At 61.8% G+C, this 26,979-nt stretch overlaps 16 non-coding genes across 16 annotated transcripts; 10 read left to right on the plus strand and 6 right to left on the minus strand.

The window, feature by feature from the left end:
- The first annotated feature begins 92 nt into the window (after nt 1-92).
- On the plus strand, nt 93-164 carry TRNAE-CUC (transfer RNA glutamic acid (anticodon CUC)). The gene has a single exon. It is a non-coding gene; the product is annotated as a tRNA-Glu (tRNA).
- Nucleotides 165-4,759: 4,595 nt separating this feature from the next.
- On the minus strand, nt 4,760-4,830 carry TRNAG-GCC (transfer RNA glycine (anticodon GCC)). Its single transcript has one exon. It is a non-coding gene; the product is annotated as a tRNA-Gly (tRNA).
- A 1,672-nt stretch (nt 4,831-6,502) lies between these two features.
- TRNAL-CAG (transfer RNA leucine (anticodon CAG)) lies at nt 6,503-6,585 on the minus strand. Its single transcript has one exon. It is a non-coding gene; the product is annotated as a tRNA-Leu (tRNA).
- Nucleotides 6,586-7,183: 598 nt separating this feature from the next.
- On the plus strand, nt 7,184-7,255 carry TRNAD-GUC (transfer RNA aspartic acid (anticodon GUC)). Its single transcript has one exon. It is a non-coding gene; the product is annotated as a tRNA-Asp (tRNA).
- Nucleotides 7,256-7,880: 625 nt separating this feature from the next.
- Nucleotides 7,881-7,952, plus strand: TRNAG-UCC (transfer RNA glycine (anticodon UCC)). The gene has a single exon. It is a non-coding gene; the product is annotated as a tRNA-Gly (tRNA).
- A 287-nt stretch (nt 7,953-8,239) lies between these two features.
- On the plus strand, nt 8,240-8,311 carry TRNAE-CUC (transfer RNA glutamic acid (anticodon CUC)). The gene has a single exon. It is a non-coding gene; the product is annotated as a tRNA-Glu (tRNA).
- A 4,595-nt stretch (nt 8,312-12,906) lies between these two features.
- Nucleotides 12,907-12,977, minus strand: TRNAG-GCC (transfer RNA glycine (anticodon GCC)). The gene has a single exon. It is a non-coding gene; the product is annotated as a tRNA-Gly (tRNA).
- Nucleotides 12,978-14,652: 1,675 nt separating this feature from the next.
- Nucleotides 14,653-14,735, minus strand: TRNAL-CAG (transfer RNA leucine (anticodon CAG)). Its single transcript has one exon. It is a non-coding gene; the product is annotated as a tRNA-Leu (tRNA).
- Nucleotides 14,736-15,333: 598 nt separating this feature from the next.
- Nucleotides 15,334-15,405, plus strand: TRNAD-GUC (transfer RNA aspartic acid (anticodon GUC)). Its single transcript has one exon. It is a non-coding gene; the product is annotated as a tRNA-Asp (tRNA).
- A 625-nt stretch (nt 15,406-16,030) lies between these two features.
- TRNAG-UCC (transfer RNA glycine (anticodon UCC)) lies at nt 16,031-16,102 on the plus strand. The gene has a single exon. It is a non-coding gene; the product is annotated as a tRNA-Gly (tRNA).
- A 287-nt stretch (nt 16,103-16,389) lies between these two features.
- TRNAE-CUC (transfer RNA glutamic acid (anticodon CUC)) lies at nt 16,390-16,461 on the plus strand. Its single transcript has one exon. It is a non-coding gene; the product is annotated as a tRNA-Glu (tRNA).
- A 4,595-nt stretch (nt 16,462-21,056) lies between these two features.
- On the minus strand, nt 21,057-21,127 carry TRNAG-GCC (transfer RNA glycine (anticodon GCC)). Its single transcript has one exon. It is a non-coding gene; the product is annotated as a tRNA-Gly (tRNA).
- Nucleotides 21,128-22,802: 1,675 nt separating this feature from the next.
- TRNAL-CAG (transfer RNA leucine (anticodon CAG)) lies at nt 22,803-22,885 on the minus strand. The gene has a single exon. It is a non-coding gene; the product is annotated as a tRNA-Leu (tRNA).
- Nucleotides 22,886-23,476: 591 nt separating this feature from the next.
- TRNAD-GUC (transfer RNA aspartic acid (anticodon GUC)) lies at nt 23,477-23,548 on the plus strand. Its single transcript has one exon. It is a non-coding gene; the product is annotated as a tRNA-Asp (tRNA).
- A 625-nt stretch (nt 23,549-24,173) lies between these two features.
- On the plus strand, nt 24,174-24,245 carry TRNAG-UCC (transfer RNA glycine (anticodon UCC)). Its single transcript has one exon. It is a non-coding gene; the product is annotated as a tRNA-Gly (tRNA).
- Nucleotides 24,246-24,532: 287 nt separating this feature from the next.
- On the plus strand, nt 24,533-24,604 carry TRNAE-CUC (transfer RNA glutamic acid (anticodon CUC)). Its single transcript has one exon. It is a non-coding gene; the product is annotated as a tRNA-Glu (tRNA).
- The last annotated feature ends 2,375 nt before the right edge of the window (nt 24,605-26,979 follow it).

Raw genomic sequence — 26,979 nt, forward strand, 5'->3', positions numbered from 1 at the left:
GGAAGCAGGGGACAGGCGCCAAGGTAGCGCCCAATGCTGGGGCCACAGGCGCTGGGGCCAGGAGGCGCAAGCCGGGCCCTGAAGGCCGTCTCTCCCTGGTGGTCTAGTGGTTAGGATTCGGCGCTCTCACCGCCGCGGCCCGGGTTCGATTCCCGGTCAGGGAAGCCTTCCTTCTTTGGCTCTGCCTGCCAACTGCCAGGCCCCTTCACACCTCCCCTTTTGACCAACAGGCTCCCTCGCTTCTCAGGCGCCCCAGCCACAACCTCCGGCGGCCTCCACGTGCGCCCCCACCTCCCCGCCTACCTCCACCGCTCCGTCCTTTTGGCCTCGCTGGCGCCACCTTCGCAACATCCGCGTCACAGTTCTTCCTTGTCAGGTGCTCGCCTCCCTCCCACTCTTTCTCAGTGGCAAGGCCCACCGGCCGGGTCAGGCTTTCTCCTCCCATGGCCGCCAGGTGACCGCGGCCACTACCGCCGCCGCCGCCGCCGCCGCCCACCTCGCACCCTCGTCTGGCCACGGAATGGGCCAGGACTCTCGAGCAGAGCGGCTTCCGCCAAGCCAAGCCGGGTGGCTGACGGGCCACTTCTCTCTCGGCTGCGGGGGATCTGTGCCCAGCGTTTGGGCCACGTGCCCAGAGCCACTCATGCCAGCAAGCGCACTGGCTTTTCCAAGGCGTGCCAGACCCTTGGAGCGCGGGATCCGTGATTGGGCTCCACGGGTGTCAGCGGCTTTGGTAGAAATGGCAGCGGAACTTGAGGAGCCGAGACCACGGGCCATGGCGCTGGGGAGCCAGAGCTGTGACAATCGCCCTTGTAGCATGATTATGTTTTTCTTCATGCGGACATGATATTGATGGGACTCCTGTGACATGCGGTAACACGTGTAGATTGCGTGGCGATCGATGATCAACTGAGGGGATGTAGGGCATCCATCCCGTGGGTATCTGTCATCTCTACCTGTTGGGAACACCTCAGGTGCTGTCTTCCAGCTCTGAAACACACGCTAATACATCGTTGTGACCCCTAGTCGCCCCACTCTGCCATGGAACATTATTAGAACGTATTGCCTCCGTCGAAACGCATGCTCGTACCCATTTCGCCAACCTCTCTTCACCCCAGTCACCCACCCACCCTCTCCAGCCTCTGGTGTCTATCGTTCTGCTCTCTACCTCCACAAGGTGAACTTTCTGATTGTTCAATTCCCACGATTGGAATCAGAACCTGCCCTCCGTGTCTTTCTGTGCCCGGCTCATTTGAGGTTACATCGTGACCTTTAGTTCCACCTCTGTTGCTGCAGACGAGAGGATTTCCTTCCTTTCTATGGCCAAATGGTATTCCATGGTGTCCACATGCCACGTTTTCGTTAATCCATTTCCCGGCCGATGGACACTTAGGTTGATTCGACGTTTCTGCAATTGTGAACAGTGCTGCAGTAAACATGGGGGTGCAGGTATCCCTCGGAAATTCAGATTTCCTGGTGCTTTGGTTAAACACCCATCCGCGGGATTGCCGGGCCCAAAGGTAGCTCTACCTTGAATTATCTGTGTGCGAGGGGTTGGGGGGAGGTGGCAGGGTAGGGTTGGGGTGGGGTTTTGTTTGTTTGTCAGTTTGTTGCATTTTGTTTTCACATATCTCCATGCCGTTTTTCATGGCGGCTGTACTTATTCGCCTTTCCGCCGACGGGGTCTAAGTCTTGCCTTTTGTCTACCTCGTCGCCAGGGTTGGTTATTTTCCCTCCGGCTTTAATGATAGCCATCCTAAGCGGGGTAAGATGACAGCTCCTCGTGGTTTTCATTTGCATTTCCCCGACGATGGGTGACGGTGAGCATTTTCTTCATACACCTATCGGGGGAACCCGCCCCCGATATTTCGGCGTAGGTTCCTTCTATTTTCCGTAAGTGCCGGCCGGCTGAGAAATAAAGAGGGAGAGTACAAAGAGAGGAATTTGACAGCTGGGCCGCCGGGGGTGACATCACATATCGGTAGGACCGTGATGCCCACCCGAGCCTCAAAACCAGCAAGTTTTCGTTAAGGATTTCAAAAGGGGAGGGGGTGTACGAACGGGGAGTAGGTACAAAGATCACATGCTTCGAAGGGCAAAAAGCAGAACAAAGATCGCATGCTTCTGAGGGAACAGGGCAAAGGGCAAAAGCAGATTTATTGATAAGGGTCTACGTTCAGCGGTGCACGTATTGTCTTGATAAACATCTCAAACAACAGAAAACGGGGTTCGAGAGCAGACAACCGGCCTGACCACAAACGCAGCAGGGCGCAGTTTTTCCCCGCCCTGATAAGCCTGATGGTACTGCAGGAGACCAGGGCGTGTCTCAGGCCTTATCTCGACCGCATAGGACAGCCGTTCCCAGAGCGGCTGTTTATAGACCTCCCACCAGGAATGCATTCCCTTCCCAGAGTATTAATCTCAATATTCCTTGCTAGGAAAAGAATTTAGCGGTATCTTCCCTACTTGCACGTCCGCTTATGGGCTCTCTGCAAGAAGAAAACTACGGCGCTTTTTGCCCGACCCCGCAGTCAGTCAGACCTTATGGCTGTCTTCCCTTGTTCCCTAAAAATCGCTGTTATTCTATTCTTTCTCAAGGTGCACTGATTTCATATTGTTCAAACACACATGTTTTACAGTCAATTTGTACAGTTAACCCAATTATCACCGTGGTCCTGAGGTGACGTCCATCCTCAGCTTACGAAGATAACAGGATTCAGAGATTAAAGCAAAGACAGGCATAAGGAATTATAAAAGTATTATTTGGGAACCCATAAATGTCCATATAGAAATGAAATCTTCACAATTTATGTTCCTCTGCCCCAGCTCCAGCCGGCCCCTCCGTTCGGGGTCCCTGACTTCCCGCAACATACACGCGCATGTGTGTACACGTGCTCCCACTCACTGTTGACAGGTTTGAGATTCTCGCCTATTCTGGATGTGAAAACGAATCTCGAGAGGTCCCGTTATTTGGACCAACCTGGCCACGGGCATTGAAGCGTGGAGGACGCAGGAGCTGGTGGGGAAAACCCAACAGCCAAGCTGACCAAAGCCACATGTGCGGAGTTGGGGTTCATGATAGACTTGTAGCCGAGGTTTGCTTCCCATTGCCTGACCTACGCTCTCGATCTTCTCTCCAAGTGTCAAGGAACATGTGGAGACGGTACCTATCCCCAACGCCAAGATTCGCTGTGGAACTTTCTTCCCATCCCCTCCTTAGCACAGATGAGCCCAGTTCTCCAACCCTCTATTCAACCCGTATTGATCTTACCGTTTGGCTGATTCCCCGAGTCAATGGCAGAGGTCAGTCGACTTCTTGCCAATACTCTCTTTAGGGGCAAAGTAGAGGTCCAACCAACTGCACAAAGCTGTCCCGTGTCATTCGTGGGATCTTGGCACAGTCGGATCACCTGCAGAGAGAGACCAGACCCTATCGGGGATGGAGAGGTTTGCCATCCCCACGGGAGGCTGGCTTGCTTGCCAGGGCGATGTGGGTGGATGTCAGCGGGTGACAGTGATGGACGAAGGTGTCCGTTCCCGTGGCTGGCGTCCAGCCCAGCCCGGGGCAAGGGGCTGACACCAAGGAAAGGAGAGAAGCATGTCGTGTGCTGGGAGCTGGAAGGAAGAGTCCAGGGTGTCCAGGGGGTGCAGAGGACTGGCTGGCAAGGTCTGGGAGTGAGGCTATCCAGTCAAACGGAAGTCGTGCAGAGGCCTGGGGCGTTAGGGCACCTCGCGGGCTGCCCATGCGGTCGGAGGGATCGCAGCTGGTGGCGGAGCTGGCATGTGTCTGAAGAGCCTGAAGGAGGCCAGGGCTGAGGGATATGAGTCGTGTGAGAGAGGGGCATTGACGGCGAGAGGGAGAGCTGGATGTGCGAGAGAGAGAGACAGAGAGATAGAGTCACAGAGAGACAGAGAGAGAGAGCGAGAGAGAGCTGGAGACCCAGTGAGACAGAGAGAGAGAGGGAGTGAGAATGTGTGTGTGTGTCTGTGTGTGTGTGAGTGAAAAGGCGGTTGGGGTGAGAAAAAGACGGCGGAGGGAGGGCTGAGCCTGAAGGCTGGACGGAAGAGTACATTGTCAGCGGGTGGGTCTTGGAAGGAAGGAAGTCTGTGTGGTCAAGGGGGATCCCCGCCGGGGAGACTGGGATGCTGCTTGGGCTGGGCAGTCAGAATACGGAGTGGGGCTGGGGTGAGGTGACAAGCAGCCCAGGGTGGGGCAGACATCGTGACAGAGCGACTGGAGGCCACGTCCCACGTCCCGAAGGGGTAGGGAATGCAACTGGACCCCAGACATAAATAAGCCGTCTTCAGGATGGAAGGGCAACCATGGCAACATTTTCTGGATGTGGGGAGCCATCGAGGGGGAGAGAGAGAGACCAAGAGGTAGAGGTGGTGAAGGGTGAAGAGAAGAGGTGGGGCGAGTGGGTGCAAGCCCGTGGTGCCTGGCGATATTCCTTGAAGTGAAATGCGTCGGGCAGAGGTGGTGGCAGGGTAGTGAAGAGAAACAGGACCAGGAGGTTGCCAAGGGCTGGTGTCTGGCGTGCTTTCGTGTTTGGAGGGGTTGTTTTTACCAAGGAAGGGGGGAGGGGTCAGCCTCACCCGCAAGTCAGTGGAGAGAGGCACGGAAGAAAGGGCAGAGGGGCATCGCGCGTGGGAGCGCAGCCGTTGCAGGACACGCTGGCGCGCCCGGAGTGTAAGGAGGCGGCAGAGGCGAGCGCAGCTCCATTTGGAGCAGCAGCAGCACCAAAATGGGAGGGCGTGCTGCATGGGCCGGGAATCGAACCCGGGCCTCCCGCGTGGCAGGCGAGAATTCTACCACTGAACCACCCATGCACCGATGGTAAACGCCAACGGAAGCTGGCACAGCGGAACTCGCCACCAGCCGCCGTTCACTGGTCACCGCCTGCCGTGGGTCTCCGTCCCATTGGGGCGTCCACGAGAGGCTGGCCCGACGGGGCGAGCAGAAGGGGAGGCTCCGGTCACGTCGAGGGACCTGGGGCGCGGCGCGGAGGGAGAGCGGAGGGAGAGAGGCCGACTCCTCCCGTCTTGCGCTTTCTCTGCCGCCCAGAGCCCAGAGACTGCCCGCCGGGATCGCCAGGGGAAGGACCAGCCGTGGCCCGCGCCCGAATGCCCCGTGTGGGCAGCTGAGCTGTGGCGGGCCTTGCTGAGCGCGGATCCCCGGCCCAGACCCAGAGTTTTTCTTTTGTGTTTGTTTTGTTTTGTTTTCTTTGTTGTTGTTGTTGTTGTTGTTGTTGTTGTTGTTCCGGCCGGGCTGGCCTTCTCGCTTGTGTCAGCTGCGGGTGGGTGTGGGGGTGGGTGTGTCAGCGTGTCAGCGAGCGGGGGCGGCGATGGGGGGACGGGTCTCGCAGCCGCCGCGTGCGGCTCAGAAACGCAGACCAAGTCCGTGGGCGCCTCGCTTCTGCGCTCTGACCCAGGCCACCGGCTCGCACTCGGGGTCCGGCCCCGATGGGCTGGTAGGGAGGCTGGAGCGCCAGAAAGGAGCGGAGGAGCGCTTTGGCAGAGCCGCAGCTGGCTGACCCGGGAGAAGGCGCGCTGGGTGTGGCTGGGACGGCCCAGGCCGCGGCTTCCCGCGTGGGGATGCGGTGTGGTGTGGCGCAGAGCTGTCCCGGCGGGGCCTGGCGTTTGTGGGCGCGTGACGGGGATCTAGGGCTTCCGCTCGTGATTCCTCGTTGGCTATCTTTCCGGGTACGGACTCGCCTGCCAGGCTGTGTGCAGGGATCCCGCTGCCTCTGGCCGGCAGGCGTCCCGGCTGCAGGTGGGCCGGCAGGCAGGTGTTAGCGGGAAGGGAGCACAAGTAGCGAGGTGAGATCGGCGACCTGCCTAGGGCGTCGGGAGAGTGGAATGCGCAGGCGGGGTCCGAGGGGTACCGGAGGAAAGGGCAGGATGTTGGATGGCGTGCCTGTGGTGGGAGAAGTGTGCGCGGCTCCAAGAGCGGGTCGCTGGCTCGCTGCTGTTCGGCGGTCAGAGGTTGGAGGGTGAAACCGAGCGGGCTGTGCACGCCGGAGGCCTCTGGGCAGCGCAGCGGCGATTCAAGGCGGTGGGCGCTGGGCGCTGGGCGGAGGCCGGTGGGAGGAAGGCGGGAAAAGGAGGAATAGGGGCAGAGTCCGGGCTGCGTCTGTTTGGGCGAGTGAGGAGAAGGCGGGCGGAGGAGATAGGTAGGGAAGAGCGTGGAAGGTGGTCGCGGTCGCTCGCTGTGTGTGTGGGGCCAGGGAAGAGGGCGTGTGAGGTGGTGGGGAGTGCGTCTGTCCGAAGGGCAATCGGTAAAGGGTCGCGGGCGCTGGCGCATGGTCCTGGGCTGTTTCTGCGACGGCCGGCGGGTGGGCAGGAAGAAGGGACGTGCCTGAGAAGCGGCGGCGTTTTGGAGGCTTGCTTCAAGGGGGCTGGAGTTTGGAGAGTGGGCAAGGGCTCAAGGCAGGAACCGACCAAAGGTGCTCCAGGGTTGCGATGGGCGTTGCCCTCCGGCGGGCGGGCCAAAAGGTCGGGTTGTCAGGAGTGGGATTCGAACCCACGCCTCCAGGGGAGACTGCGACCTGAACGCAGCGCCTTAGACCGCTCGGCCATCCTGACGGCGCGCCGGGGCGCGTCGCCGCTCGCCTGGCTGGGACCCGGCGCGAACGCCGGCGCCCTTGGCCGGCGCCTGTCTGGGTTCGGTGCGCAACCGACGGACCGCGGGGCCGGAGCGGGCGCCGAGTGAACGGAGCCGGCCGGCGTTGGCGTGGACGCCTCCGCGTCCCCACCCCGGACCCAAACGGTCCGCGTCGGGCCGGGCGCCGCCGCCCGCCCCCGCGCCCGCGCCTCCGCTGGCGGAACCCCGCAGGGCGCGCGCCCACCACGTCCTAGGAGCAGCAGCCTGGCTGTTTGGCCCGCAGCCTCTTCCTGCCGGCGCGATCCCCGCGCTGGAGACGGCAGGCAGGGCGCAAGGGGAGGTTCCACGCCGCTCCGGTAGCTGTCGGGGTCCGGCTCCGGGTCCCAGTGGGACCGCAGGGTGCTTTGTTGGGTGTCGGGGTAGGCCGCGCCAACGGTGGCGGGTGGCGGGTGGCGGGTGGCGGGTGGCGGGTGGAGGGCGAGCAGGCGCGGGGCCCCTGCGGTCGGGGGAGGGGATCAAGGCAGGGCTAGGCGTCCGCGGTCGGAGTGGGGTCTGGCGTCCCGGCGACCGTGGCCGTCGTCCTCGTTAGTATAGTGGTGAGTATCCCCGCCTGTCACGCGGGAGACCGGGGTTCGATTCCCCGACGGGGAGGCAGCAGTCCTTTTAGGGCCGCCGCCTCGGACCCAGCCTGTGGGCCCTCCTTCTCCTTCCTCCGCCCTCCAGCTAGTCGCAGGGCGCCATCCCGGGCCTGACCTGCCTGGCCCCTTGGCCCCCTGGGCCCTCTGGGCCCCCTTGGCCTCAGGGGCCCCCTTGGCCTCCTCCCTTTTCTTCTCGCCCGCCGCTTGATCGCCACAGCCGGGCGGCCTCCTCTGGCCCCCAGGGCGCCCAGCGAGCTGCCGGCCCAAAGTGGTTGTGGGAAGAGGCTTTCTGCCACTTGGCACAGGGCCCGGCGGCGGCGGTCGGTGGGAGGCGGAGGAGTTGAGGACCTTGTGGACGCCGGCCGTGTGCCCCCCGGACACCTGGTGGAGAAGGACTCCGGCGGCCCGGGTCTGCGAGGGAGCGAGAGCGCCCCCAGACGCAGAACGGGGGCGGAACGGGGCAGCCGCGCTCGCCTTGCACCGGTGGGGCGCGGGCCGGCCTTTGGCGGGGCCGTGGCGGCGCGGAGCTGCGGGCGGGCAGGCGGACGGACGGGGCGTCGGGGCGCTGCTGCGCCGGGCGTGGGCGGCGCGCTGGTGGGAGCCCCGGGCCGGCGTGGCGGGGCTGCCCGCGCCGTGCGGCGTTGGTGGTATAGTGGTGAGCATAGCTGCCTTCCAAGCAGTTGACCCGGGTTCGATTCCCGGCCAACGCAGCGGGCCGACCTTTTGCGGAGGTCCCGGGCGCCGGGCTCGTGTCGGAGCTTGGCCAGGGGCTGCGTGCGTGTGCGCCCGGGAAGGAGGGGCGCGGTGTTTGGAGGGTGTGCTGCGAACAGGGCCAGAGCTGCTGGTTGGGGCGGGCGGGTTGCCGCCCGCGTCTCCGGGGCTGGTTGCGGGTGTTTGTTTTAAAGGGAAGCAGGGGACAGGCGCCAAGGTAGCGCCCAATGCTGGGGCCACAGGCGCTGGGGCCAGGAGGCGCAAGCCGGGCCCTGAAGGCCGTCTCTCCCTGGTGGTCTAGTGGTTAGGATTCGGCGCTCTCACCGCCGCGGCCCGGGTTCGATTCCCGGTCAGGGAAGCCTTCCTTCTTTGGCTCTGCCTGCCAACTGCCAGGCCCCTTCACACCTCCCCTTTTGACCAACAGGCTCCCTCGCTTCTCAGGCGCCCCAGCCACAACCTCCGGCGGCCTCCACGTGCGCCCCCACCTCCCCGCCTACCTCCACCGCTCCGTCCTTTTGGCCTCGCTGGCGCCACCTTCGCAACATCCGCGTCACAGTTCTTCCTTGTCAGGTGCTCGCCTCCCTCCCACTCTTTCTCAGTGGCAAGGCCCACCGGCCGGGTCAGGCTTTCTCCTCCCATGGCCGCCAGGTGACCGCGGCCACTACCGCCGCCGCCGCCGCCGCCGCCCACCTCGCACCCTCGTCTGGCCACGGAATGGGCCAGGACTCTCGAGCAGAGCGGCTTCCGCCAAGCCAAGCCGGGTGGCTGACGGGCCACTTCTCTCTCGGCTGCGGGGGATCTGTGCCCAGCGTTTGGGCCACGTGCCCAGAGCCACTCATGCCAGCAAGCGCACTGGCTTTTCCAAGGCGTGCCAGACCCTTGGAGCGCGGGATCCGTGATTGGGCTCCACGGGTGTCAGCGGCTTTGGTAGAAATGGCAGCGGAACTTGAGGAGCCGAGACCACGGGCCATGGCGCTGGGGAGCCAGAGCTGTGACAATCGCCCTTGTAGCATGATTATGTTTTTCTTCATGCGGACATGATATTGATGGGACTCCTGTGACATGCGGTAACACGTGTAGATTGCGTGGCGATCGATGATCAACTGAGGGGATGTAGGGCATCCATCCCGTGGGTATCTGTCATCTCTACCTGTTGGGAACACCTCAGGTGCTGTCTTCCAGCTCTGAAACACACGCTAATACATCGTTGTGACCCCTAGTCGCCCCACTCTGCCATGGAACATTATTAGAACGTATTGCCTCCGTCGAAACGCATGCTCGTACCCATTTCGCCAACCTCTCTTCACCCCAGTCACCCACCCACCCTCTCCAGCCTCTGGTGTCTATCGTTCTGCTCTCTACCTCCACAAGGTGAACTTTCTGATTGTTCAATTCCCACGATTGGAATCAGAACCTGCCCTCCGTGTCTTTCTGTGCCCGGCTCATTTGAGGTTACATCGTGACCTTTAGTTCCACCTCTGTTGCTGCAGACGAGAGGATTTCCTTCCTTTCTATGGCCAAATGGTATTCCATGGTGTCCACATGCCACGTTTTCGTTAATCCATTTCCCGGCCGATGGACACTTAGGTTGATTCGACGTTTCTGCAATTGTGAACAGTGCTGCAGTAAACATGGGGGTGCAGGTATCCCTCGGAAATTCAGATTTCCTGGTGCTTTGGTTAAACACCCATCCGCGGGATTGCCGGGCCCAAAGGTAGCTCTACCTTGAATTATCTGTGTGCGAGGGGTTGGGGGGAGGTGGCAGGGTAGGGTTGGGGTGGGGTTTTGTTTGTTTGTCAGTTTGTTGCATTTTGTTTTCACATATCTCCATGCCGTTTTTCATGGCGGCTGTACTTATTCGCCTTTCCGCCGACGGGGTCTAAGTCTTGCCTTTTGTCTACCTCGTCGCCAGGGTTGGTTATTTTCCCTCCGGCTTTAATGATAGCCATCCTAAGCGGGGTAAGATGACAGCTCCTCGTGGTTTTCATTTGCATTTCCCCGACGATGGGTGACGGTGAGCATTTTCTTCATACACCTATCGGGGGAACCCGCCCCCGATATTTCGGCGTAGGTTCCTTCTATTTTCCGTAAGTGCCGGCCGGCTGAGAAATAAAGAGGGAGAGTACAAAGAGAGGAATTTGACAGCTGGGCCGCCGGGGGTGACATCACATATCGGTAGGACCGTGATGCCCACCCGAGCCTCAAAACCAGCAAGTTTTCGTTAAGGATTTCAAAAGGGGAGGGGGTGTACGAACGGGGAGTAGGTACAAAGATCACATGCTTCGAAGGGCAAAAAGCAGAACAAAGATCGCATGCTTCTGAGGGAACAGGGCAAAGGGCAAAAGCAGATTTATTGATAAGGGTCTACGTTCAGCGGTGCACGTATTGTCTTGATAAACATCTCAAACAACAGAAAACGGGGTTCGAGAGCAGACAACCGGCCTGACCACAAACGCAGCAGGGCGCAGTTTTTCCCCGCCCTGATAAGCCTGATGGTACTGCAGGAGACCAGGGCGTGTCTCAGGCCTTATCTCGACCGCATAGGACAGCCGTTCCCAGAGCGGCTGTTTATAGACCTCCCACCAGGAATGCATTCCCTTCCCAGAGTATTAATCTCAATATTCCTTGCTAGGAAAAGAATTTAGCGGTATCTTCCCTACTTGCACGTCCGCTTATGGGCTCTCTGCAAGAAGAAAACTACGGCGCTTTTTGCCCGACCCCGCAGTCAGTCAGACCTTATGGCTGTCTTCCCTTGTTCCCTAAAAATCGCTGTTATTCTATTCTTTCTCAAGGTGCACTGATTTCATATTGTTCAAACACACATGTTTTACAGTCAATTTGTACAGTTAACCCAATTATCACCGTGGTCCTGAGGTGACGTCCATCCTCAGCTTACGAAGATAACAGGATTCAGAGATTAAAGCAAAGACAGGCATAAGGAATTATAAAAGTATTATTTGGGAACCCATAAATGTCCATATAGAAATGAAATCTTCACAATTTATGTTCCTCTGCCCCAGCTCCAGCCGGCCCCTCCGTTCGGGGTCCCTGACTTCCCGCAACATACACGCGCATGTGTGTACACGTGCTCCCACTCACTGTTGACAGGTTTGAGATTCTCGCCTATTCTGGATGTGAAAACGAATCTCGAGAGGTCCCGTTATTTGGACCAACCTGGCCACGGGCATTGAAGCGTGGAGGACGCAGGAGCTGGTGGGGAAAACCCAACAGCCAAGCTGACCAAAGCCACATGTGCGGAGTTGGGGTTCATGATAGACTTGTAGCCGAGGTTTGCTTCCCATTGCCTGACCTACGCTCTCGATCTTCTCTCCAAGTGTCAAGGAACATGTGGAGACGGTACCTATCCCCAACGCCAAGATTCGCTGTGGAACTTTCTTCCCATCCCCTCCTTAGCACAGATGAGCCCAGTTCTCCAACCCTCTATTCAACCCGTATTGATCTTACCGTTTGGCTGATTCCCCGAGTCAATGGCAGAGGTCAGTCGACTTCTTGCCAATACTCTCTTTAGGGGCAAAGTAGAGGTCCAACCAACTGCACAAAGCTGTCCCGTGTCATTCGTGGGATCTTGGCACAGTCGGATCACCTGCAGAGAGAGACCAGACCCTATCGGGGATGGAGAGGTTTGCCATCCCCACGGGAGGCTGGCTTGCTTGCCAGGGCGATGTGGGTGGATGTCAGCGGGTGACAGTGATGGACGAAGGTGTCCGTTCCCGTGGCTGGCGTCCAGCCCAGCCCGGGGCAAGGGGCTGACACCAAGGAAAGGAGAGAAGCATGTCGTGTGCTGGGAGCTGGAAGGAAGAGTCCAGGGTGTCCAGGGGGTGCAGAGGACTGGCTGGCAAGGTCTGGGAGTGAGGCTATCCAGTCAAACGGAAGTCGTGCAGAGGCCTGGGGCGTTAGGGCACCTCGCGGGCTGCCCATGCGGTCGGAGGGATCGCAGCTGGTGGCGGAGCTGGCATGTGTCTGAAGAGCCTGAAGGAGGCCAGGGCTGAGGGATATGAGTCGTGTGAGAGAGGGGCATTGACGGCGAGAGGGAGAGCTGGATGTGCGAGAGAGAGAGACAGAGAGATAGAGTCACAGAGAGACAGAGAGAGAGAGCGAGAGAGAGCTGGAGACCCAGTGAGACAGAGAGAGAGAGGGAGTGAGAATGTGTGTGTGTGTCTGTGTGTGTGTGAGTGAAAAGGCGGTTGGGGTGAGAAAAAGACGGCGGAGGGAGGGCTGAGCCTGAAGGCTGGACGGAAGAGTACATTGTCAGCGGGTGGGTCTTGGAAGGAAGGAAGTCTGTGTGGTCAAGGGGGATCCCCGCCGGGGAGACTGGGATGCTGCTTGGGCTGGGCAGTCAGAATACGGAGTGGGGCTGGGGTGAGGTGACAAGCAGCCCAGGGTGGGGCAGACATCGTGACAGAGCGACTGGAGGCCACGTCCCACGTCCCGAAGGGGTAGGGAATGCAACTGGACCCCAGACATAAATAAGCCGTCTTCAGGATGGAAGGGCAACCATGGCAACATTTTCTGGATGTGGGGAGCCATCGAGGGGGAGAGAGAGAGACCAAGAGGTAGAGGTGGTGAAGGGTGAAGAGAAGAGGTGGGGCGAGTGGGTGCAAGCCCGTGGTGCCTGGCGATATTCCTTGAAGTGAAATGCGTCGGGCAGAGGTGGTGGCAGGGTAGTGAAGAGAAACAGGACCAGGAGGTTGCCAAGGGCTGGTGTCTGGCGTGCTTTCGTGTTTGGAGGGGTTGTTTTTACCAAGGAAGGGGGGAGGGGTCAGCCTCACCCGCAAGTCAGTGGAGAGAGGCACGGAAGAAAGGGCAGAGGGGCATCGCGCGTGGGAGCGCAGCCGTTGCAGGACACGCTGGCGCGCCCGGAGTGTAAGGAGGCGGCAGAGGCGAGCGCAGCTCCATTTGGAGCAGCAGCAGCACCAAAATGGGAGGGCGTGCTGCATGGGCCGGGAATCGAACCCGGGCCTCCCGCGTGGCAGGCGAGAATTCTACCACTGAACCACCCATGCACCGATGGTAAACGCCAACGGAAGCTGGCACAGCGGAACTCGCCACCAGCCGCCGTTCACTGGTCACCGCCTGCCGTGGGTCTCCGTCCCATTGGGGCGTCCACGAGAGGCTGGCCCGACGGGGCGAGCAGAAGGGGAGGCTCCGGTCACGTCGAGGGACCTGGGGCGCGGCGCGGAGGGAGAGCGGAGGGAGAGAGGCCGACTCCTCCCGTCTTGCGCTTTCTCTGCCGCCCAGAGCCCAGAGACTGCCCGCCGGGATCGCCAGGGGAAGGACCAGCCGTGGCCCGCGCCCGAATGCCCCGTGTGGGCAGCTGAGCTGTGGCGGGCCTTGCTGAGCGCGGATCCCCGGCCCAGACCCAGAGTTTTTCTTTTGTGTTTGTTTTGTTTTGTTTTCTTTGTTGTTGTTGTTGTTGTTGTTGTTGTTGTTGTTGTTCCGGCCGGGCTGGCCTTCTCGCTTGTGTCAGCTGCGGGTGGGTGTGGGGGTGGGTGTGTCAGCGTGTCAGCGAGCGGGGGCGGCGATGGGGGGACGGGTCTCGCAGCCGCCGCGTGCGGCTCAGAAACGCAGACCAAGTCCGTGGGCGCCTCGCTTCTGCGCTCTGACCCAGGCCACCGGCTCGCACTCGGGGTCCGGCCCCGATGGGCTGGTAGGGAGGCTGGAGCGCCAGAAAGGAGCGGAGGAGCGCTTTGGCAGAGCCGCAGCTGGCTGACCCGGGAGAAGGCGCGCTGGGTGTGGCTGGGACGGCCCAGGCCGCGGCTTCCCGCGTGGGGATGCGGTGTGGTGTGGCGCAGAGCTGTCCCGGCGGGGCCTGGCGTTTGTGGGCGCGTGACGGGGATCTAGGGCTTCCGCTCGTGATTCCTCGTTGGCTATCTTTCCGGGTACGGACTCGCCTGCCAGGCTGTGTGCAGGGATCCCGCTGCCTCTGGCCGGCAGGCGTCCCGGCTGCAGGTGGGCCGGCAGGCAGGTGTTAGCGGGAAGGGAGCACAAGTAGCGAGGTGAGATCGGCGACCTGCCTAGGGCGTCGGGAGAGTGGAATGCGCAGGCGGGGTCCGAGGGGTACCGGAGGAAAGGGCAGGATGTTGGATGGCGTGCCTGTGGTGGGAGAAGTGTGCGCGGCTCCAAGAGCGGGTCGCTGGCTCGCTGCTGTTCGGCGGTCAGAGGTTGGAGGGTGAAACCGAGCGGGCTGTGCACGCCGGAGGCCTCTGGGCAGCGCAGCGGCGATTCAAGGCGGTGGGCGCTGGGCGCTGGGCGGAGGCCGGTGGGAGGAAGGCGGGAAAAGGAGGAATAGGGGCAGAGTCCGGGCTTCGTCTGTTTGGGCGAGTGAGGAGAAGGCGGGCGGAGGAGATAGGTAGGGAAGAGCGTGGAAGGTGGTCGCGGTCGCTCGCTGTGTGTGTGGGGCCAGGGAAGAGGGCGTGTGAGGTGGTGGGGAGTGCGTCTGTCCGAAGGGCAATCGGTAAAGGGTCGCGGGCGCTGGCGCATGGTCTTGGGCTGTTTCTGCGACGGCCGGCGGGTGGGCAGGAAGAAGGGACGTGCCTGAGAAGCGGCGGCGTTTTGGAGGCTTGCTTCAAGGGGGCTGGAGTTTGGAGAGTGGGCAAGGGCTCAAGGCAGGAACCGACCAAAGGTGCTCCAGGGTTGCGATGGGCGTTGCCCTCCGGCGGGCGGGCCAAAAGGTCGGGTTGTCAGGAGTGGGATTCGAACCCACGCCTCCAGGGGAGACTGCGACCTGAACGCAGCGCCTTAGACCGCTCGGCCATCCTGACGGCGCGCCGGGGCGCGTCGCCGCTCGCCTGGCTGGGACCCGGCGCGAACGCCGGCGCCCTTGGCCGGCGCCTGTCTGGGTTCGGTGCGCAACCGACGGACCGCGGGGCCGGAGCGGGCGCCGAGTGAACGGAGCCGGCCGGCGTTGGCGTGGACGCCTCCGCGTCCCCACCCCGGACCCAAACGGTCCGCGTCGGGCCGGGCGCCGCCGCCCGCCCCCGCGCCCGCGCCTCCGCTGGCGGAACCCCGCAGGGCGCGCGCCCACCACGTCCTAGGAGCAGCAGCCTGGCTGTTTGGCCCGCAGCCTCTTCCTGCCGGCGCGATCCCCGCGCTGGAGACGGCAGGCAGGGCGCAAGGGGAGGTTCCACGCCGCTCCGGTAGCTGTCGGGGTCCGGCTCCGGGTCCCAGTGGGACCGCAGGGTGCTTTGTTGGGTGTCGGGGTAGGCCGCGCCAACGGTGGCGGGTGGCGGGTGGCGGGTGGCGGGTGGCGGGTGGAGGGCGAGCAGGCGCGGGGCCCCTGCGGTCGGGGGAGGGGATCAAGGCAGGGCTAGGCGTCCGCGGTCGGAGTGGGGTCTGGCGTCCCGGCGACCGTGGCCGTCGTCCTCGTTAGTATAGTGGTGAGTATCCCCGCCTGTCACGCGGGAGACCGGGGTTCGATTCCCCGACGGGGAGGCAGCAGTCCTTTTAGGGCCGCCGCCTCGGACCCAGCCTGTGGGCCCTCCTTCTCCTTCCTCCGCCCTCCAGCTAGTCGCAGGGCGCCATCCCGGGCCTGACCTGCCTGGCCCCTTGGCCCCCTGGGCCCTCTGGGCCCCCTTGGCCTCAGGGGCCCCCTTGGCCTCCTCCCTTTTCTTCTCGCCCGCCGCTTGATCGCCACAGCCGGGCGGCCTCCTCTGGCCCCCAGGGCGCCCAGCGAGCTGCCGGCCCAAAGTGGTTGTGGGAAGAGGCTTTCTGCCACTTGGCACAGGGCCCGGCGGCGGCGGTCGGTGGGAGGCGGAGGAGTTGAGGACCTTGTGGACGCCGGCCGTGTGCCCCCCGGACACCTGGTGGAGAAGGACTCCGGCGGCCCGGGTCTGCGAGGGAGCGAGAGCGCCCCCAGACGCAGAACGGGGGCGGAACGGGGCAGCCGCGCTCGCCTTGCACCGGTGGGGCGCGGGCCGGCCTTTGGCGGGGCCGTGGCGGCGCGGAGCTGCGGGCGGGCAGGCGGACGGACGGGGCGTCGGGGCGCTGCTGCGCCGGGCGTGGGCGGCGCGCTGGTGGGAGCCCCGGGCCGGCGTGGCGGGGCTGCCCGCGCCGTGCGGCGTTGGTGGTATAGTGGTGAGCATAGCTGCCTTCCAAGCAGTTGACCCGGGTTCGATTCCCGGCCAACGCAGCGGGCCGACCTTTTGCGGAGGTCCCGGGCGCCGGGCTCGTGTCGGAGCTTGGCCAGGGGCTGCGTGCGTGTGCGCCCGGGAAGGAGGGGCGCGGTGTTTGGAGGGTGTGCTGCGAACAGGGCCAGAGCTGCTGGTTGGGGCGGGCGGGTTGCCGCCCGCGTCTCCGGGGCTGGTTGCGGGTGTTTGTTTTAAAGGGAAGCAGGGGACAGGCGCCAAGGTAGCGCCCAATGCTGGGGCCACAGGCGCTGGGGCCAGGAGGCGCAAGCCGGGCCCTGAAGGCCGTCTCTCCCTGGTGGTCTAGTGGTTAGGATTCGGCGCTCTCACCGCCGCGGCCCGGGTTCGATTCCCGGTCAGGGAAGCCTTCCTTCTTTGGCTCTGCCTGCCAACTGCCAGGCCCCTTCACACCTCCCCTTTTGACCAACAGGCTCCCTCGCTTCTCAGGCGCCCCAGCCACAACCTCCGGCGGCCTCCACGTGCGCCCCCACCTCCCCGCCTACCTCCACCGCTCCGTCCTTTTGGCCTCGCTGGCGCCACCTTCGCAACATCCGCGTCACAGTTCTTCCTTGTCAGGTGCTCGCCTCCCTCCCACTCTTTCTCAGTGGCAAGGCCCACCGGCCGGGTCAGGCTTTCTCCTCCCATGGCCGCCAGGTGACCGCGGCCACTACCGCCGCCGCCGCCGCCGCCGCCCACCTCGCACCCTCGTCTGGCCACGGAATGGGCCAGGACTCTCGAGCAGAGCGGCTTCCGCCAAGCCAAGCCGGGTGGCTGACGGGCCACTTCTCTCTCGGCTGCGGGGGATCTGTGCCCAGCGTTTGGGCCACGTGCCCAGAGCCACTCATGCCAGCAAGCGCACTGGCTTTTCCAAGGCGTGCCAGACCCTTGGAGCGCGGGATCCGTGATTGGGCTCCACGGGTGTCAGCGGCTTTGGTAGAAATGGCAGCGGAACTTGAGGAGCCGAGACCACGGGCCATGGCGCTGGGGAGCCAGAGCTGTGACAATCGCCCTTGTAGCATGATTATGTTTTTCTTCATGCGGACATGATATTGATGGGACTCCTGTGACATGCGGTAACACGTGTAGATTGCGTGGCGATCGATGATCAACTGAGGGGATGTAGGGCATCCATCCCGTGGGTATCTGTCATCTCTACCTGTTGGGAACACCTCAGGTGCTGTCTTCCAGCTCTGAAACACACGCTAATACATCGTTGTGACCCCTAGTCGCCCCACTCTGCCATGGAACATTATTAGAACGTATTGCCTCCGTCGAAACGCATGCTCGTACCCATTTCGCCAACCTCTCTTCACCCCAGTCACCCACCCACCCTCTCCAGCCTCTGGTGTCTATCGTTCTGCTCTCTACCTCCACAAGGTGAACTTTCTGATTGTTCAATTCCCACGATTGGAATCAGAACCTGCCCTCCGTGTCTTTCTGTGCCCGGCTCATTTGAGGTTACATCGTGACCTTTAGTTCCACCTCTGTTGCTGCAGACGAGAGGATTTCCTTCCTTTCTATGGCCAAATGGTATTCCATGGTGTCCACATGCCACGTTTTCGTTAATCCATTTCCCGGCCGATGGACACTTAGGTTGATTCGACGTTTCTGCAATTGTGAACAGTGCTGCAGTAAACATGGGGGTGCAGGTATCCCTCGGAAATTCAGATTTCCTGGTGCTTTGGTTAAACACCCATCCGCGGGATTGCCGGGCCCAAAGGTAGCTCTACCTTGAATTATCTGTGTGCGAGGGGTTGGGGGGAGGTGGCAGGGTAGGGTTGGGGTGGGGTTTTGTTTGTTTGTCAGTTTGTTGCATTTTGTTTTCACATATCTCCATGCCGTTTTTCATGGCGGCTGTACTTATTCGCCTTTCCGCCGACGGGGTCTAAGTCTTGCCTTTTGTCTACCTCGTCGCCAGGGTTGGTTATTTTCCCTCCGGCTTTAATGATAGCCATCCTAAGCGGGGTAAGATGACAGCTCCTCGTGGTTTTCATTTGCATTTCCCCGACGATGGGTGACGGTGAGCATTTTCTTCATACACCTATCGGGGGAACCCGCCCCCGATATTTCGGCGTAGGTTCCTTCTATTTTCCGTAAGTGCCGGCCGGCTGAGAAATAAAGAGGGAGAGTACAAAGAGAGGAATTTGACAGCTGGGCCGCCGGGGGTGACATCACATATCGGTAGGACCGTGATGCCCACCCGAGCCTCAAAACCAGCAAGTTTTCGTTAAGGATTTCAAAAGGGGAGGGGGTGTACGAACGGGGAGTAGGTACAAAGATCACATGCTTCGAAGGGCAAAAAGCAGAACAAAGATCGCATGCTTCTGAGGGAACAGGGCAAAGGGCAAAAGCAGATTTATTGATAAGGGTCTACGTTCAGCGGTGCACGTATTGTCTTGATAAACATCTCAAACAACAGAAAACGGGGTTCGAGAGCAGACAACCGGCCTGACCACAAACGCAGCAGGGCGCAGTTTTTCCCCGCCCTGATAAGCCTGATGGTACTGCAGGAGACCAGGGCGTGTCTCAGGCCTTATCTCGACCGCATAGGACAGCCGTTCCCAGAGCGGCTGTTTATAGACCTCCCACCAGGAATGCATTCCCTTCCCAGAGTATTAATCTCAATATTCCTTGCTAGGAAAAGAATTTAGCGGTATCTTCCCTACTTGCACGTCCGCTTATGGGCTCTCTGCAAGAAGAAAACTACGGCGCTTTTTGCCCGACCCCGCAGTCAGTCAGACCTTATGGCTGTCTTCCCTTGTTCCCTAAAAATCGCTGTTATTCTATTCTTTCTCAAGGTGCACTGATTTCATATTGTTCAAACACACATGTTTTACAGTCAATTTGTACAGTTAACCCAATTATCACCGTGGTCCTGAGGTGACGTCCATCCTCAGCTTACGAAGATAACAGGATTCAGAGATTAAAGCAAAGACAGGCATAAGGAATTATAAAAGTATTATTTGGGAACCCATAAATGTCCATATAGAAATGAAATCTTCACAATTTATGTTCCTCTGCCCCAGCTCCAGCCGGCCCCTCCGTTCGGGGTCCCTGACTTCCCGCAACATACACGCGCATGTGTGTACACGTGCTCCCACTCACTGTTGACAGGTTTGAGATTCTCGCCTATTCTGGATGTGAAAACGAATCTCGAGAGGTCCCGTTATTTGGACCAACCTGGCCACGGGCATTGAAGCGTGGAGGACGCAGGAGCTGGTGGGGAAAACCCAACAGCCAAGCTGACCAAAGCCACATGTGCGGAGTTGGGGTTCATGATAGACTTGTAGCCGAGGTTTGCTTCCCATTGCCTGACCTACGCTCTCGATCTTCTCTCCAAGTGTCAAGGAACATGTGGAGACGGTACCTATCCCCAACGCCAAGATTCGCTGTGGAACTTTCTTCCCATCCCCTCCTTAGCACAGATGAGCCCAGTTCTCCAACCCTCTATTCAACCCGTATTGATCTTACCGTTTGGCTGATTCCCCGAGTCAATGGCAGAGGTCAGTCGACTTCTTGCCAATACTCTCTTTAGGGGCAAAGTAGAGGTCCAACCAACTGCACAAAGCTGTCCCGTGTCATTCGTGGGATCTTGGCACAGTCGGATCACCTGCAGAGAGAGACCAGACCCTATCGGGGATGGAGAGGTTTGCCATCCCCACGGGAGGCTGGCTTGCTTGCCAGGGCGATGTGGGTGGATGTCAGCGGGTGACAGTGATGGACGAAGGTGTCCGTTCCCGTGGCTGGCGTCCAGCCCAGCCCGGGGCAAGGGGCTGACACCAAGGAAAGGAGAGAAGCATGTCGTGTGCTGGGAGCTGGAAGGAAGAGTCCAGGGTGTCCAGGGGGTGCAGAGGACTGGCTGGCAAGGTCTGGGAGTGAGGCTATCCAGTCAAACGGAAGTCGTGCAGAGGCCTGGGGCGTTAGGGCACCTCGCGGGCTGCCCATGCGGTCGGAGGGATCGCAGCTGGTGGCGGAGCTGGCATGTGTCTGAAGAGCCTGAAGGAGGCCAGGGCTGAGGGATATGAGTCGTGTGAGAGAGGGGCATTGACGGCGAGAGGGAGAGCTGGATGTGCGAGAGAGAGAGACAGAGAGATAGAGTCACAGAGAGACAGAGAGAGAGAGCGAGAGAGAGCTGGAGACCCAGTGAGACAGAGAGAGAGAGGGAGTGAGAATGTGTGTGTGTGTCTGTGTGTGTGTGAGTGAAAAGGCGGTTGGGGTGAGAAAAAGACGGCGGAGGGAGGGCTGAGCCTGAAGGCTGGACGGAAGAGTACATTGTCAGCGGGTGGGTCTTGGAAGGAAGGAAGTCTGTGTGGTCAAGGGGGATCCCCGCCGGGGAGACTGGGATGCTGCTTGGGCTGGGCAGTCAGAATACGGAGTGGGGCTGGGGTGAGGTGACAAGCAGCCCAGGGTGGGGCAGACATCGTGACAGAGCGACTGGAGGCCACGTCCCACGTCCCGAAGGGGTAGGGAATGCAACTGGACCCCAGACATAAATAAGCCGTCTTCAGGATGGAAGGGCAACCATGGCAACATTTTCTGGATGTGGGGAGCCATCGAGGGGGAGAGAGAGAGACCAAGAGGTAGAGGTGGTGAAGGGTGAAGAGAAGAGGTGGGGCGAGTGGGTGCAAGCCCGTGGTGCCTGGCGATATTCCTTGAAGTGAAATGCGTCGGGCAGAGGTGGTGGCAGGGTAGTGAAGAGAAACAGGACCAGGAGGTTGCCAAGGGCTGGTGTCTGGCGTGCTTTCGTGTTTGGAGGGGTTGTTTTTACCAAGGAAGGGGGGAGGGGTCAGCCTCACCCGCAAGTCAGTGGAGAGAGGCACGGAAGAAAGGGCAGAGGGGCATCGCGCGTGGGAGCGCAGCCGTTGCAGGACACGCTGGCGCGCCCGGAGTGTAAGGAGGCGGCAGAGGCGAGCGCAGCTCCATTTGGAGCAGCAGCAGCACCAAAATGGGAGGGCGTGCTGCATGGGCCGGGAATCGAACCCGGGCCTCCCGCGTGGCAGGCGAGAATTCTACCACTGAACCACCCATGCACCGATGGTAAACGCCAACGGAAGCTGGCACAGCGGAACTCGCCACCAGCCGCCGTTCACTGGTCACCGCCTGCCGTGGGTCTCCGTCCCATTGGGGCGTCCACGAGAGGCTGGCCCGACGGGGCGAGCAGAAGGGGAGGCTCCGGTCACGTCGAGGGACCTGGGGCGCGGCGCGGAGGGAGAGCGGAGGGAGAGAGGCCGACTCCTCCCGTCTTGCGCTTTCTCTGCCGCCCAGAGCCCAGAGACTGCCCGCCGGGATCGCCAGGGGAAGGACCAGCCGTGGCCCGCGCCCGAATGCCCCGTGTGGGCAGCTGAGCTGTGGCGGGCCTTGCTGAGCGCGGATCCCCGGCCCAGACCCAGAGTTTTTCTTTTGTGTTTGTTTTGTTTTGTTTTCTTTGTTGTTGTTGTTGTTGTTGTTGTTGTTGTTGTTGTTCCGGCCGGGCTGGCCTTCTCGCTTGTGTCAGCTGCGGGTGGGTGTGGGGGTGGGTGTGTCAGCGTGTCAGCGAGCGGGGGCGGCGATGGGGGGACGGGTCTCGCAGCCGCCGCGTGCGGCTCAGAAACGCAGACCAAGTCCGTGGGCGCCTCGCTTCTGCGCTCTGACCCAGGCCACCGGCTCGCACTCGGGGTCCGGCCCCGATGGGCTGGTAGGGAGGCTGGAGCGCCAGAAAGGAGCGGAGGAGCGCTTTGGCAGAGCCGCAGCTGGCTGACCCGGGAGAAGGCGCGCTGGGTGTGGCTGGGACGGCCCAGGCCGCGGCTTCCCGCGTGGGGATGCGGTGTGGTGTGGCGCAGAGCTGTCCCGGCGGGGCCTGGCGTTTGTGGGCGCGTGACGGGGATCTAGGGCTTCCGCTCGTGATTCCTCGTTGGCTATCTTTCCGGGTACGGACTCGCCTGCCAGGCTGTGTGCAGGGATCCCGCTGCCTCTGGCCGGCAGGCGTCCCGGCTGCAGGTGGGCCGGCAGGCAGGTGTTAGCGGGAAGGGAGCACAAGTAGCGAGGTGAGATCGGCGACCTGCCTAGGGCGTCGGGAGAGTGGAATGCGCAGGCGGGGTCCGAGGGGTACCGGAGGAAAGGGCAGGATGTTGGATGGCGTGCCTGTGGTGGGAGAAGTGTGCGCGGCTCCAAGAGCGGGTCGCTGGCTCGCTGCTGTTCGGCGGTCAGAGGTTGGAGGGTGAAACCGAGCGGGCTGTGCACGCCGGAGGCCTCTGGGCAGCGCAGCGGCGATTCAAGGCGGTGGGCGCTGGGCGCTGGGCGGAGGCCGGTGGGAGGAAGGCGGGAAAAGGAGGAATAGGGGCAGAGTCCGGGCTTCGTCTGTTTGGGCGAGTGAGGAGAAGGCGGGCGGAGGAGATAGGTAGGGAAGAGCGTGGAAGGTGGTCGCGGTCGCTCGCTGTGTGTGTGGGGCCAGGGAAGAGGGCGTGTGAGGTGGTGGGGAGTGCGTCTGTCCGAAGGGCAATCGGTAAAGGGTCGCGGGCGCTGGCGCATGGTCTTGGGCTGTTTCTGCGACGGCCGGCGGGTGGGCAGGAAGAAGGGACGTGCCTGAGAAGCGGCGGCGTTTTGGAGGCTTGCTTCAAGGGGGCTGGAGTTTGGAGAGTGGGCAAGGGCTCAAGGCAGGAACCGACCAAAGGTGCTCCAGGGTTGCGATGGGCGTTGCCCTCCGGCGGGCGGGCCAAAAGGTCGGGTTGTCAGGAGTGGGATTCGAACCCACGCCTCCAGGGGAGACTGCGACCTGAACGCAGCGCCTTAGACCGCTCGGCCATCCTGACGGCGCGCCGGGGCGCGTCGCCGCTCGCCTGGCTGGGACCCGGCGCGAACGCCGGCGCCCTTGGCCGGCGCCTGTCTGGGTTCGGTGCGCAACCGACGGACCGCGGGGCCGGAGCGGGCGCCGAGTGAACGGAGCCGGCCGGCGTTGGCGTGGACGCCTCCGCGTCCCCACCCCGGACCCAAACGGTCCGCGTCGGGCCGGGCGCCGCCGCCCGCCCCCGCGCCCGCGCCTCCGCTGGCGGAACCCCGCAGGGCGCGCGCCCACCACGTCCTAGGAGCAGCAGCCTGGCTGTTTGGCCCGCAGCCTCTTCCTGCCGGCGCGATCCCCGCGCTGGAGACGGCAGGCAGGGCGCAAGGGGAGGTTCCACGCCGCTCCGGTAGCTGTCGGGATCCGGCTCCGGGTCCCAGTGGGACCGCAGGGTGCTTTGTTGGGTGTCGGGGTAGGCCGCGCCAACGGTGGCGGGTGGCGGGTGGCGGGTGGCGGGTGGAGGGCGAGCAGGCGCGGGGCCCCTGCGGTCGGGGGAGGGGATCAAGGCAGGGCTAGGCGTCCGCGGTCGGAGTGGGGTCTGGCGTCCCGGCGACCGTGGCCGTCGTCCTCGTTAGTATAGTGGTGAGTATCCCCGCCTGTCACGCGGGAGACCGGGGTTCGATTCCCCGACGGGGAGGCAGCAGTCCTTTTAGGGCCGCCGCCTCGGACCCAGCCTGTGGGCCCTCCTTCTCCTTCCTCCGCCCTCCAGCTAGTCGCAGGGCGCCATCCCGGGCCTGACCTGCCTGGCCCCTTGGCCCCCTGGGCCCTCTGGGCCCCCTTGGCCTCAGGGGCCCCCTTGGCCTCCTCCCTTTTCTTCTCGCCCGCCGCTTGATCGCCACAGCCGGGCGGCCTCCTCTGGCCCCCAGGGCGCCCAGCGAGCTGCCGGCCCAAAGTGGTTGTGGGAAGAGGCTTTCTGCCACTTGGCACAGGGCCCGGCGGCGGCGGTCGGTGGGAGGCGGAGGAGTTGAGGACCCTGTGGACGCCGGCCGTGTGCCCCCCGGACACCTGGTGGAGAAGGACTCCGGCGGCCCGGGTCTGCGAGGGAGCGAGAGCGCCCCCAGACGCAGAACGGGGGCGGAACGGGGCAGCCGCGCTCGCCTTGCACCGGTGGGGCGCGGGCCGGCCTTTGGCGGGGCCGTGGCGGCGCGGAGCTGCGGGCGGGCAGGCGGACGGACGGGGCGTCGGGGCGCTGCTGCGCCGGGCGCGGGCGGCGCGCTCGTGGGAGCCCCGGGCCGGCGTGGCGGGGCTGCCCGCGCCGTGCGGCGTTGGTGGTATAGTGGTGAGCATAGCTGCCTTCCAAGCAGTTGACCCGGGTTCGATTCCCGGCCAACGCAGCGGGCCGACCTTTTGCGGAGGTCCCGGGCGCCGGGCTCGTGTCGGAACTTGGCCAGGGGCTGCGTGCGTGTGCGCCCGGGAAGGAGGGGCGCGGTGTTTGGAGGGTGTGCTGCGAACAGGGCCAGAGCTGCTGGTTGGGGCGGGCGGGTTGCCGCCCGCGTCTCCGGGGCTGGTTGCGGGTGTTTGTTTTAAAGGGAAGCAGGGGACAGGCGCCAAGGTAGCGCCCAATGCTGGGGCCACAGGCGCTGGGGCCAGGAGGCGCAAGCCGGGCCCTGAAGGCCGTCTCTCCCTGGTGGTCTAGTGGTTAGGATTCGGCGCTCTCACCGCCGCGGCCCGGGTTCGATTCCCGGTCAGGGAAGCCTTCCTTCTTTGGCTCTGCCTGCCAACTGCCAGGCCCCTTCACACCTCCCCTTTTGACCAACAGGCTCCCTCGCTTCTCAGGCGCCCCAGCCACAACCTCCGGCGGCCTCCACGTGCGCCCCCACCTCCCCGCCTACCTCCACCGCTCCGTCCTTTTGGCCTCGCTGGCGCCACCTTCGCAACATCCGCGTCACAGTTCTTCCTTGTCAGGTGCTCGCCTCCCTCCCACTCTTTCTCAGTGGCAAGGCCCACCGGCCGGGTCAGGCTTTCTCCTCCCATGGCCGCCAGGTGACCGCGGCCACTACCGCCGCCGCCGCCGCCGCCGCCCACCTCGCACCCTCGTCTGGCCACGGAATGGGCCAGGACTCTCGAGCAGAGCGGCTTCCGCCAAGCCAAGCCGGGTGGCTGACGGGCCACTTCTCTCTCGGCTGCGGGGGATCTGCGCCCAGCGTTTGGGCCACGTGCCCAGAGCCACTCATGCCAGCAAGCGCACTGGCTTTTCCAAGGCGTGCCAGACCCTTGGAGCGCGGGATCCGTGATTGGGCTCCACGGGTGTCAGCGGCTTTGGTAGAAATGGCAGCGGAACTTGAGGAGCCGAGACCACGGGCCATGGCGCTGGGGAGCCAGAGCTGTGACAATCGCCCTTGTAGCATGATTATGTTTTTCTTCATGCGGACATGATATTGATGGGACTCCTGTGACATGCGGTAACACGTGTAGATTGCGTGGCGATCGATGATCAACTGAGGGGATGTAGGGCATCCATCCCGTGGGTATCTGTCATCTCTACCTGTTGGGAACACCTCAGGTGCTGTCTTCCAGCTCTGAAACACACGCTAATACATCGTTGTGACCCCTAGTCGCCCCACTCTGCCATGGAACATTATTAGAACGTATTGCCTCCGTCGAAACGCATGCTCGTACCCATTTCGCCAACCTCTCTTCACCCCAGTCACCCACCCACCCTCTCCAGCCTCTGGTGTCTATCGTTCTGCTCTCTACCTCCACAAGGTGAACTTTCTGATTGTTCAATTCCCACGATTGGAATCAGAACCTGCCCTCCGTGTCTTTCTGTGCCCGGCTCATTTGAGGTTACATCGTGACCTTTAGTTCCACCTCTGTTGCTGCAGACGAGAGGATTTCCTTCCTTTCTATGGCCAAATGGTATTCCATGGTGTCCACATGCCACGTTTTCGTTAATCCATTTCCCGGCCGATGGACACTTAGGTTGATTCGACGTTTCTGCAATTGTGAACAGTGCTGCAGTAAACATGGGGGTGCAGGTATCCCTCGGAAATTCAGATTTCCTGGTGCTTTGGTTAAACACCCATCCGCGGGATTGCCGGGCCCAAAGGTAGCTCTACCTTGAATTATCTGTGTGCGAGGGGTTGGGGGGAGGTGGCAGGGTAGGGTTGGGGTGGGGTTTTGTTTGTTTGTCAGTTTGTTGCATTTTGTTTTCACATATCTCCATGCCGTTTTTCATGGCGGCTGTACTTATTCGCCTTTCCGCCCACGGGGTCTAAGTCTTGCCTTTTGTCTACCTCGTCGCCAGGGTTGGTTATTTTCCCTCCGGCTTTAATGATAGCCATCCTAAGCGGGGTAAGATGACAGCTCCTCGTGGTTTTCATTTGCATTTCCCCGACGATGGGTGACGGTGAGCATTTTCTTCATACACCTATCGGGGGAACCCGCCCCCGATATTTCGGCGTAGGTTCCTTCTATTTTCCGTAAGTGCCGGCCGGCTGAGAAATAAAGAGGGAGAGTACAAAGAGAGGAATTTGACAGCTGGGCCGCCGGGGGTGACATCACATATCGGTAGGACCGTGATGCCCACCCGAGCCTCAAAACCAGCAAGTTTTCGTTAAGGATTTCAAAAGGGGAGGGGGTGTACGAACGGGGAGTAGGTACAAAGATCACATGCTTCGAAGGGCAAAAAGCAGAACAAAGATCGCATGCTTCTGAGGGAACAGGGCAAAGGGCAAAAGCAGATTTATTGATAAGGGTCTACGTTCAGCGGTGCACGTATTGTCTTGATAAACATCTCAAACAACAGAAAACGGGGTTCGAGAGCAGACAACCGGCCTGACCACAAACGCAGCAGGGCGCAGTTTTTCCCCGCCCTGATAAGCCTGATGGTACTGCAGGAGACCAGGGCGTGTCTCAGGCCTTATCTCGACCGCATAGGACAGCCGTTCCCAGAGCGGCTGTTTATAGACCTCCCACCAGGAATGCATTCCCTTCCCAGAGTATTAATCTCAATATTCCTTGCTAGGAAAAGAATTTAGCGGTATCTTCCCTACTTGCACGTCCGCTTATGGGCTCTCTGCAAGAAGAAAACTACGGCGCTTTTTGCCCGACCCCGCAGTCAGTCAG

Source organism: Macaca fascicularis, chromosome 1, assembly GCF_037993035.2.
Source record: "Macaca fascicularis isolate 582-1 chromosome 1, T2T-MFA8v1.1".
In the NCBI taxonomy this organism is placed as follows: domain Eukaryota; kingdom Metazoa; phylum Chordata; class Mammalia; order Primates; family Cercopithecidae; genus Macaca; species Macaca fascicularis.